Source organism: Amphiura filiformis, chromosome 4 (genome assembly GCF_039555335.1).
Source record: "Amphiura filiformis chromosome 4, Afil_fr2py, whole genome shotgun sequence".
NCBI lineage: Eukaryota > Metazoa > Echinodermata > Ophiuroidea > Amphilepidida > Amphiuridae > Amphiura > Amphiura filiformis.
The window spans coordinates 39,362,731-39,375,595 of NC_092631.1; positions in this window are offsets into that span (position 1 = coordinate 39,362,731).

Sequence of the window (12,865 nt, forward strand, 5' to 3'; positions counted from 1 at the left end):
ACTTTTTACAATAAGCATGATAAGTGATGATGTGACCTCCAGATTTATACATCGTTCGTCTCGCACACTGACAACATTTGATTGAATGGACTGTAGGCTACTGCGCCGTGATTACGGTGAAGGACACTTTTCAAATCCTTTGTTTGGAGCCAATCAATAAAAGCATGAAGGACCTCTATACCCATGTACAGTTTATCCCTTACATAACCTATGTCTTGAATACGCTGGCAAAGTTATGTAATAATCGGATTAATACTATATATATATAGCAATAGGTAAAAACAAGTTTTGAATAATCCGCGCTACAAAGTCCCATTCAGTGATCCCAGCGAAAGTGAAAAAAAAATCAAATTGTTACGTTTATAAATTTTTTTAATGAAAACAAATGGCAAAAAAACAAAACAGGAAAACGACAGTATTGACGAAGTTGAAGCCCCATTCAAATACATGCAGCTAATTTATATACTGTCAGTACCGGTATATAAATTACAGACTCACGTAAATGCATTATTTTTTGCCTTAGACACACGGCTTTCGGCTGAACCACTGCACTAGCAAGCTTTGTTAGCACATCTATGACAATGACGAAAGGTACAAAATCAGCCATGTAAGGCCTTTAGATAGCAGAAGACACCAAAGTGGTGTTTTATGACCTTGACATTCTTTTGTGGCGAGTGACATGGTCTTTCAATTCACGCCGAGTGTCCTTGACAGGTTTGACTATGCTTCAGTGGTCATGAAAGAATTCAAAAGATAACCTCTGCCCCAATAATCCCAAGCAATTGTCTGAAACTGCTCCTCGGATCATAAGAACTCAGTCCTCAAATGATAGTCATAGTAATGTCCAAAATATAAAAATTACTGACTATCATTGAAGACCGAGTTCCGCAGTCTAGTATCCAAAATCTGAATTTTGATGATTTTTACGATCGTCGGGATGAAAAAAATCAAAAATCACTGAATATTCCTTTAGTTCCTCTCCTCTCCTTACCCTGGCAATATAAATCAAAGAAAAATAAATAAAACAAGAAAAGAAAAAAAAAGACAAAGAAATTAACCAAATTAAAGACTTAATGTACGATTTCCTTCAAATTTTAAATTTGTCATTATATACTCAAAATGCTGAAATAATACTAGTAATAATTATCGGGAATGGTTTCTGTTAATTTTGAGCTGAAATAATAAGGTAAAGTGAAAGAAACACTGCTTGTTATTTTTTGGCCGTTTAACACGCGCAGTTCTATGGGAGGACATTATGACTTTATGTCGAACTTTGCTCTATTTACCTACAAACACAAGCAATTTGGCTGATTCCATTTAGGTGCAAGTTGTAAACATTACAAATATGCTAAAAAATCAGGTTTGAAAAAAATAAACCAAATTCATATTAAAAGATCGTATATTATGACTTTAAGGGATCTGGAATGAGCGTTTTGAGCGTTTCGATAGTATTTTTGTGGGACATGAGAGCACATCAGACATATCGAATTGCATTCTGAATACGAAGAATGTCTTTCTGATATCAAATGATATAATACAAATTTTATGACAAATTATTAAAATTTGATATTTTTCACATTTTGATATTATAACAGTCCTCGAAGTAAATATCATAAATCTAATGATATATTCTTAAACATACCATACATGTATAGTCCTATGTATAGTAATTTTGCTTTATCTGTTTTGTGCTGTTTAAACAAATAGTTAAACATAATTTCCATAAAATGTAAGCTTTTACTGTCAGATATGTCCCCTTTTAATTTTGAGCAGAACAAGTGAGGTAAAGCAAAGAAAATTGGAATTAACTACTACTACTACTAGCGCCAAAGAATGTTATACGATTGTAAAACGGTACGATCCTTTGGGTGGGGGTGTGTAGGTGTGCGTATGTGTGTCCTGCACGCGTATTTTTTTTCTGTAACTATAATGGGACGCAATACGATACCGGTATGTTATAAGAATCAAACTTAAAAGAAAAATGGCTCTTGTCAAATCCTACAATTCTGTCAGAGAAAATATGCATATTTGCATTAAATTTTAATTAATTGACATAATTGATTAATTAATAAATATTTTATTTAATGATTTACCATAATTCCAAACATGTCAAACAATGTGTCAAATTAAAGCCAATGAAATGCTTTATAAATTGGTCAGATAGAGCACATTTTGCAGAATGCATTTAGTATTTTAGTTACATGACTCCAAACATTCTATTCCAATTTTTTGCTATACACGCATAGGAGCTGTACTTTTAAAATCCGCGCCTAATCAATAATAATAGTCTTTCACTCCATTGTCAAACCTAGAGTGTGATGGTTTTGTAGCAGATGACAGTGCTCATTCAAGCCTGTCAAGGTCAGTTAGTAGCCACTTGCTGAATGGATGGCCATTATCAGCTATCAAAGAGATGCCTTGTGCAGCTGCCAATCACAGTAGAGGGTTGATAACATTTTGTTAAAACCCAAATGTGATATAAGGACAAAGCTGTGCATGTTGGTACTTAATTGTTTGGATTCTAATGTTGAAATGCCCTTGTATTAATATTTTTATGTGTAGTGTATATTGTTCATAAATTATATAGCTTTTAAATTATGGGCATTTCTGCTCTGTACCATTATGGAATATGAGCAAATCAATTACCGACACAAGCAGGTATACAGTGCATTATTTTATTTTTATTTCGTATCTCAGGAGCACAGCTCACTTGGTAAGGCATCAGAATTTTGTTCACGAGCGCTTCGAACTTTAAATCGGAAGGTGGTGAGTTCGAGCCTCATCACGGTCACATTAATTTTATAAACCAAATATTGTTCGAACTTTTCATATTTTTTTTTTTCTTTTATTGTTTTTTTTTTTTGTTTTTTTTTTTTTTTTCTTGTTTTCTTTTTTTTTCTTTGATTCATATTGCCAAGGTAAGGAGAGGAGGAACTAACGGCCCATTCAGTGATTTTATCATCCGGACGATCGTAAAAATCATCAAAATTCAGATTTTGTACTGCGGAACTCAGTCTTCAATGATATAGTAGTCGGTAATAATCTTTTGGTCATTATATGACTATCATCATTTGACGACTGAGTTCTTATGATACATCATCCGAAAAGCAGTTTCAGACAATTGCTTGGGATTGTTGGGGCAGAGGTTATCTTTTGAATTCTTTCATGACCACTGAAGCAGAGTCAAACCTGTCAAGGACACTCGGCGTGAATTGAACTGACCATGTCACTCGCCACAAAAGAATGTCAAAGGTCATAAAACATCAATTTGGTGTCTTCTGCTAGTAGTTCAGCCAAAAGCCGTGTAGGCCTATTTAAGACAAAAATAACGCATTTACGTGAATCTGTAATTACAGACAGTATATAAATTAGCTACATGTAGGCCTATTTGAATGGGGCTTCAACTTCGTCGATACTGCCGTTTTCTTGGGTTTTTGCCAATTTTTTCATTAAAATTTTTATAAAAGTAACAATTTGATTTTTTTCACTTTCGCTGGGATCACTGAATTGGGCTTTGCAACGCGATAGGCCTATATTCAATACTTGTATTCACCTACTGTTATAGCATTAGTCCGATTATTACACAACTTCGCCAGCGTATTCAAGACATCCAATGCAAATAATCACATAGATTATGACGTAGCATACCGTAAATATGGCGGAGTACTCAAATTCATTCAACAAAAGCATGATTACAAGCTATTGCAATCTACCGCGACATCTCGTCTCACACACATAACAAATTTAATGCTCTATACGATCAAATAGGTTGACGACAACGTTTGATTGAATGCACTGCATTGCGCCATGATTACGGTGAAGGACACCGGTTCAAATCCTTTGTATGGAGCCAATCAATAATTTCACGCACATCCTCTATTATTGCCAAATTATTGCCCGGGATGATTGCACACTGTAAAAGAGCTATTGTTATAATGTTTGATGAAATCGTGTTTAACTATTTGCTTAAGAACGGCACAATAGAGGCCTTGCATTCTTTTATCGATTGGCTCCAAACAAAGGATTTGAACCGGTGTCCTTCACCGTAGTTATGGCGGAGTGCAGTCCATTCAATCAAATGTTGTCATCAACCTATTCGATCGTAGTGCAGGGTTATATGAGCGAGACGAACTGTCACGGTAGATTGCAATCATGCTTTTGTTGAATGCATTTCAGGGTCGGATCGAGGAATTTTTGATAGAGGGGGCGCCTTTTGGTCGACGACGAAAAAAATGTGTTAAAGGGGGTTACCCCCTCGAAAACTCAACGGTTTTGGCCCATTGTTTGCTGTTCATGGCCGAATTTGTTCCTTTTTTTTTAATTTCTTACAATTTTTGTATTTTTAAGTTACCGGCGCCCTTTGCTAGTCAAAAAATAGAGGGGGCGCGCGCCGGCTGCGCCCCCCCCTAAATCCGCCCCTGCATTTGAGTAGTCCGCCATATTTACGGGATGATACGTCACATGCAAGGCCTCTATACAGATAAAGCAGACAGATTTACTACATGTGGTACATGTATATACATAATAGGGAATGTGTGAGTCGAGTATTACCTAATTATAATAGGGGCGTATCCAAAAATGAATTCACGCCCCTTTCAAATGTCGAGCCAAAGTGCAGGCCCTATGCCGGGCATTTTACTTCGAGGACTGTTGAATATCAAAAATATCAATTTTTAATCATTTGCCATAAATGTGTGGAATTATTTGATATCAGAAGGACATTCATCTTTAATATTCAGAATTCAATTCGATAGGCTATGTCTGATGTGCTCTCATTTCCCAAAAAAAAACACTGTCGAAACGTTCAAGCCCTTAAGGGATTACAAAAAATCAATCTTATTTGATATCATGTTCCACAAAAATACAAACGTTCATATACGCCACCCCTTAAAGTAATCGGATAGGAAATTTGCACAGTTAGGCCTAGCCTATTTTTGTTGGACCTGAGAGCACACCAGCAACACCAAATTGCACTCTCTGTCAGTAATATAAAAGGATTTTGATTTTTTTTTAAAGTAGCCTATAGGTCTTTTGGGGGAAAAAATGTAGGCCTATATCTTCAATACGAAAGGTCAACATTTCACTGATTATGAACTACATAATCATTGGATTGTTTTCTTCGAGGACTAATGTCAAAAATATCAGTTTTTAATAATTTGCCATGAAACTTGCATTCGCGGGGGGGGGGGCAGTTCAATTTGAAATGGATATAGGTGTAGGGCTGGCACTTTCGCTCTAAGGGGCATTCGGTGAGAGCAAAATGTAAAAAATATGGGGTCATTGGGTGAGAGCATGATTTTTTTCATTCTGTGAAAGCAAGATGTCAAAAATATTGTGTCATTGGGTGAGAACATGACTTTTTTTTAATGAAATCTTGAACCAAAACAGCGCCACAGAAACCTCGAAAATCGAATTTCTAGTTCTAAATGACTTCAAATTTCTTCTTTTTTTTTCAAAATAAGTAACAAAATCAGTGATAAATGAAAGTTGCTGTTCAAATAGAACTTGTAAGGGTCTTTGGGTGACAGATTAAGTGGAAAAATAGGGGGTCTTCGGTGACAGAGCCAGGACAGAGCATGTGTTCGTAAAAAATATGGGGTCTTTGGGTGACAGCGATACTGAAAGAGGGGGTCTTAACAGCCCTACATACGCGTCACCTCCAAAGTTATAGTGCCCCCCCCCCCGGCTTGTATTATATCACGAATTAAAAAACACCTTTGGGTGAGAGAGCCGAAACAGCGACACATGCAATGCAGTCATGTATACAGTAGAATTCACCACGACCTTTGCAGGACTTAAATCCCATTAAAAGCTATTAAACCAAGATAACACTCATTGAAAACAGCTCAACTATGTTAAATCCACACTACAGATGTTTCTGTTTTACCTATGCAATGAGCTGGTATTATAGTTTCAGTTGGGTGAAAGATTATAAAGCAAGCGCAAGGTAACAATACTGTTTACAATAATGTTTACGAAATGAGACAATAGTCTGCATATTGTTAACCAGCATTCTTGAAAATGAGAAACATAACACTGAAAACGAAACTTGGGGTGACTAACTAAGGAAAAGTTAGTTAAAACAATGTCAAGTACGACTAACCTGTAACTAATACGGCTGGACTGAACTAAACTATATGTTAGTAGGTCATGATACACTAGGGACTTAACTATCAAAATACTAGTTCAACCTGGACCTACTAATATAATAAATTAGTTCAACCGAGACCTACTAGAGCTTACTAGGGACTCTACTAATATATTGGGGTGTTCTACTAATGGGCTCTACTATCAAAAACGATGTCAAGTACGACTATTTTTTTTTAATAGGGCATTCTGTACTAATGTTCGGCTAGTTCAGCTGACTGAACTAAGCTGAACTAGTTTGTGGAACAAGCCCAATTCTAGCCCGGTAGAAGTGGTCGAAGATATGGAAATGTACGTTTTATTGACCTTTTTCCCAACCTTGTATTTTTTAATAACTTACAAACCGTTTTAGCATGGTTAGAATTTGAAAAACGGATTTGGCCCCGGTTTTTCGAGCCCTGTTTTCTACTACACACGGCATGATGAAGGTTCCCACGAATTCGGCAGCCATGGCAGCCTCAACCATGCATGCACAAACCCACGGTCCATGATCATGACATATGTGTTCCGATTTACAATCTCATTTCAAATTCTAACGGTTTGTAAATTATTCGATAAATATGATGCAGGTCGTAAGTGGGCTCGCGCGTGTTCACAGAAGATGATGAATGTCGCAACGGGTGATTTGCAAATTGCACCGTAAATGGTATCTTGAGTAGATAAAAAACAAACAGACAGACAGACAAACAAACATGAAACATAAAAAAAATATACCAAATGATCTTTCTGACTCGTCTCATGCTAAGTCTTATGATTTCCTTCTTTTTTGTATTACTTCATTAGGTTTAAAAATGCTATCATCAGTAGTAGGCATAACATTAACAAAATATACTCAGCTTTTCCCAATTTCTTTGTATTTTACAAATAAATACTATCTTGAGTAGATAGCGGAAAAACTAACAAGTAAACAAACAAACAAAAAACATCAAAACAAACTTTCCTAACAGACGTTTTCTAAATTTGTCAAATATTTTCTGTTGTTTTATTAGGCCCGCAATGCTATCTTCAGAAGATAGCCGTTTGCGAGCGCGTTACGAGAAAATGATGCAGATCGTACATGATGCAGGTCGTAAGTGGGCTCGCGCGTGTTCACAGAAGATGATGGATGTCGCAGCGGGTGATTTGCAAATTGCACCGTAAATGGTATCTTGAGTAGATAAAAAACAAACAAACAGACAGACAAACAAACATGAAATATAAGAAAAATATACCAAATGATCTTTCTGACTCGTCTCATGCTAAGTCTTATGATTTCCTTCTTTTTTGTATTACTTCATTAGGTTTAAAAATGCTATCATCAGTAGATAGGCATAACATTAACAAAATATACTCAGCCTTTACCAATTTCTTTGTATTTTACAAATAAATACTATCTTGAGTAGATAGCGGAAAAACTAACAAGTAAACAAACAAACAAAAAACATCAAAACAAACTTTCCAAACAGACGTTTTCTAAATGTATCAAATATTTTCGGTTGTTTTATTAGGCCCGCAATGCTATCTTCAGAAGATAGCCGTTTGCGAGTTCGTTACGAGAAAATGATGCAGATCGTAAATGATGCAGGTCGTAAGTGGGCTCGCGCGTGTTCACAGAAGATGATGGATGGATGTCGCAACGGGTGATTTGCAAATTGCACCGTAAATGGTATCTTGAGTAGATAAAAAAACAAACAAACAGACAGACAAACAAACATGAAATATAAGAAAAATATACCAAATGATCTTTCTGACTCGTCTCATGCTAAGTCTTATGATTTCTTTTTTTGTATTATTTCATTAGGTGTAAAAATGCTGTCATCAGTAGATAGGCATCAGAAAATATATCTATCTTGAGTAGATAGCGGAAAACTAACATGTAAACAAACAAACAAAAACATCAAAACAAACTTTCCTAACAGACGTTTTCTAAATTTGTCAACTAGTTTCTGTTGTTTTATTAGGCCCGCAATGCTATCTTCAGAAGATAGCCGTTTGCGAGGGCGTTACGAGAAAATGATGCAGATCGTAAATGATGCAGGTCGTAAGTGGGCTCGCGCGTGTTCACAGAAGATGATGGATGTCGCAACGGGTGATTTGCAAATTGCACCGTAAATGGTATCTTGAAAAAAAAAAAAACAAACAAACAGACAGACAAACAAACATGAAATATAAGAAAAATATACCAAATGGTCTTTCTGACTCGTCTCATGCTAAGTCTTATGATTTCTTTTTCGTATTATTTCATTAGGTTTAAAAATGCTGTCATCAGTAGATAGGCATAAGAAAATATATTCAACGTTTCTCAATTTCTTTGTATTTATTTTACAAATAAATACTATCTTGAGTAGATAGCGGAAAAGACTAACAAGTAAACAAACAAACAAAAAACATCAAAACAAACTTTCCTAATAGACGTTTTCTAAATTTGTGAAAAATTTTCGTTGTTTTATTAGGCCCGCAATGCTATCTTCAGAAGATAGCCGTTTGCGAGCGCGTTACGAGAAAATGATGCAGATCGTAAATGATGTAGGTCGTAAGTGGGCTCGCGCGTGTTCACAGAAGATGATGGATGTCGCAACGGGTGATTTGCAAATTGCACCCTAAATGGTATCTTGAGTAGATAAAAAACAAACAAACAGACAGACAAACAAACATGAAATATAAGAAAAATATACCAAATGATCTTTCTGACTCGTCTCATGCTAAGTCTTATGATTTCTTTTTTGTATTATTTCATTAGGTGTAAAAATGCTATCATCAGTAGTAGGCATAACATTAACAAAATATACTCAGCTTTTCCCAATTTCTTTGTATTTTACAAATAAATACTATCTTGAGTAGATAGCGGAAAAACTAACAAGTAAACAAACAAACAAAAAACATCAAAACAAACTTTCCTAACAGACGTTTTCTAAATTTGTCAAATATTTTCTGTTGTTTTATTAGGCCCGCAATGCTATCTTCAGAAGATAGCCGTTTGCGCGCGCGTTATGAGAAAACGATGCAGATCGTAAATGATGCAGGTCGTAAGTGGGCTCGCGCGTGTTCACAGAAGATGATGAATGTCGCAACGGGTGATTTGCAAATTGCACCGTAAATGGTATCTTGAGTAGATAAAAAACAAACAAACAGACAGACAAACAAACATGAAATATAAGAAAATATACCAAATGATCTTTCTGACTCGTCTCATGCTAAGTCTTATGATTTCCTTCTTTTTGTATTACTTCATTAGGTTTAAAAATGCTATCATCAGTAGATAGGCATAACATTAACAAAATATACTCAGCCTTTACCAATTTCTTTGTATTTTACAAATAAATACTATCTTGAGTAGATAGCGGAAAACTAACAAGTAAACAAACAAACAAAAAAACATCAAAACAAACTTTCCAAACAGACGTTTTCTAAATTTGTCAAATATTTTCTGTTGTTTTATTAGGCCCGCAATGCTATCTTCAGAAGATAGCCGTTTGCGAGCGCGTTACGAGAAAATGATGCAGATCGTAAATGATGCAGGTCGTAAGTGGGCTCGCGCGTGTTCACAGAAGATGATGGATGTCGCAACGGGTGATTTGCAAATTGCACCCTAAATGGTATCTTGAGTAGATAAAAAACAAACAAACAGACAGACAAACAAACATGAAATATAAGAAAAATATACCAAATGATCTTTCTGACTCGTCTCATGCTAAGTCTTATGATTTCTTTTTTGTATTATTTCATTAGGTGTAAAAATGCTATCATCAGTAGATAGGCATCAGAAAATATATTCAACGTTTCTCAATTTCTTTGTATTTATTTTACAAATAAATACTATCTTGAGTAGATAGCGGAAAACTAACATGTAAACAAACAAACAAAAACATCAAAACAAACTTTCCTAACAGACGTTTTCTAAATTTGTCAAATATTTTCTGTTGTTTTATTAGGCCCGCAATGCTATCTTCAGAAGATAGACGTTTGCGAGCGGGTTACGAGAAAATGATGCAGATCGTAAATGATGCAGGTCGTAAGTGGGCTTGCGCGTGTTCACAGAAGATGATGGATGTCGCAACGGGTGATTTGCAAATTGCAACGTAAATGGTATCTTGAGTAGATAAAAAACAGACAAACAGACAGACAAACAAACATGAAATATAAGAAAAATATACCAAATGATCTTTCTGACTCGTCTCATGCTAAGTCTTATGATTTCCTTCTTTTTTGTATTACTTCATTAGGTTTAAAAATGCTATCATCAGTAGATAGGCATAACATTAACAAAATATACTCAGCCTTTACCAATTTCTTTGTATTTTACAAATAAATACTATCTTGAGTAGATAGCGGAAAAACTAACAAGTAAACAAACAAACAAAAAACATCAAAACAAACTTTCCAAACAGACGTTTTCTAAATTTGTCAAATATTTTCTGTTGTTTTATTAGGCCCGCAATGCTATCTTCAGAAGATAGCCGTTTGCGAGTTCGTTACGAGAAAATGATGCAGATCGTAAATGATGCAGGTCGTAAGTGGGCTCGCGCGTGTTCACAGAAGATGATGGATGGATGTCGCAACGGGTGATTTGCAAATTGCACCGTAAATGGTATCTTGAGTAGATAAAAACAAACAAACAGACAGACAAACAAACATGAAATATAAGAAAAATATACCAAATGATCTTTCTGACTCGTCTCATGCTAAGTCTTATGATTTCTTTTTTGTATTATTTCATTAGGTGTAAAAATGCTATCATCAGTAGATAGGCATCAGAAAATATATTCAACGTTTCTCAATTTCTTTGTATTTATTTTACAAATAAATACTATCTTGAGTAGATAGCGGAAAACTAACATGTAAACAAACAAACAAAAAACATCGAAACAAACTTTCCTAACAGACGTTTTCTAAATTTGTCAAATATTTTCTGTTGTTTTATTAGGCCCGCAATGCTATCTTCAGAAGATAGCCGTTTGCGAGGGCGTTACGAGAAAATGATGCAGATCGTAAATGATGCAGGTCGTAAGTGGGCTCGCGCGTGTTCACAGAAGATGATGGATGTCGCAACGGGTGATTTGCAAATTGCACCGTAAATGGTATCTTGAGTAGATAAAAACAAACAAACAGACAGACAAACAAACATGAAATATAAGAAAAATAAAGCAAATGGTCTTTCTGACTCGTCTCATGCTAAGTCTTATGATTTCATTTTTGTATTATTTCATTAGGTTTAAAAATGCTGTCATCAGTAGATAGGCATAAGAAAATATATTCAACGTTTCTCAATTTCTTTGTATTTATTTTACAAATAAATACTATCTTGAGTAGATAGCGGAAAAACTAACAAGTAAACAAACAAACAAAAAACATCAAAACAAACTTTCCTAATAGACGTTTTCTAAATTTGTGAAAATTTTTCGTTGTTTTATTAGGCCCGCAATGCCCTCTATATACAGAAGATAGCCGTTTGCGAGCGCGTTACGAGAAAATGATGCAGATCGTAAATGATGCAGGTCGTAAGTGGGCTCGCGCGTGTTCACAGAAGATGATGGATGTCGCAGCGGGTGATTTGCAAATTGCACCGTAAATGGTATCTTGAGTAGATAAAAACAAACAAACAGACAGACAAACAAACATGAAATATAAGAAAAATATACCAAATGATCTTTCTGACTCGTCTCATGCTAAGTCTTATGATTTCATTTTTGTATTATTTCATTAGGTTTAAAAATGCTGTCATCAGTAGATAGGCATAAGAAAATATATTCAACGTTTCTCAATTTCTTTGTATTTATTTTACAAATAAATACTATCTTGAGTAGATAGCGGAAAAACTAACAAGTAAACAAACAAACAAAAAACATCAAAACAAACTTTCCTAATAGACGTTTTCTAAATTTGTGAAAAATTTTCGTTGTTTTATTAGGCCCGCAATGCCCTCTATATACAGAAGATAGCCGTTTGCGAGCGCGTTACGAGAAAATGATGCAGATCGTAAATGATGCAGGTCGTAAGTGGGCTCGCGCGTGTTCACAGAAGATGATGGATGTCGCAGCGGGTGATTTGCAAATTGCACCGTAAATGGTATCTTGAGTAGATAAAAACAAACAAACAGACAGACAAACAAACATGAAATATAAGAAAAATATACCAAATGATCTTTCTGACTCGTCTCATGCTAAGTCTTATGATTTCTTTTTTGTATTATTTCATTAGGTGTAAAAATGCTGTCATCAGTAGATAGGCATCAGAAAATATATCTATCTTGAGTAGATAGCGGAAAACTAACATGTAAACAAACAAACAAAAAACATCAAAACAAACTTTCCTAACAGACGTTTTCTAAATTTGTCAACTAGTTTCTGTTGTTTTATTAGGCCCGCAATGCTATCTTCAGAAGATAGCCGTTTGCGAGGGCGTTACGAGAAAATGATGCAGATCGTAAATGATGCAGGTCGTAAGTGGGCTTGCGCGTGTTCACACTGAGAAGATGATGGATGTCGCAACGGGTGATTTGCAAATTGCAACGTAAATGGTATCTTGAGTAGATAAAAAACAAACAAACAGACAGACAAACAAACATGAAATATAAGAAAAATATACCAAATGATCTTTCTGACTCGTCTCATGCTAAGTCTTATGATTTCTTTTTTTGTATTATTTCATTAGGTTTAAAAATGCTGTCATCAGTAGATAGGCATAAGAAAATATATTCAACGTTTCTCAATTTCTTTGTATTTCTTTTACAAATAAATAC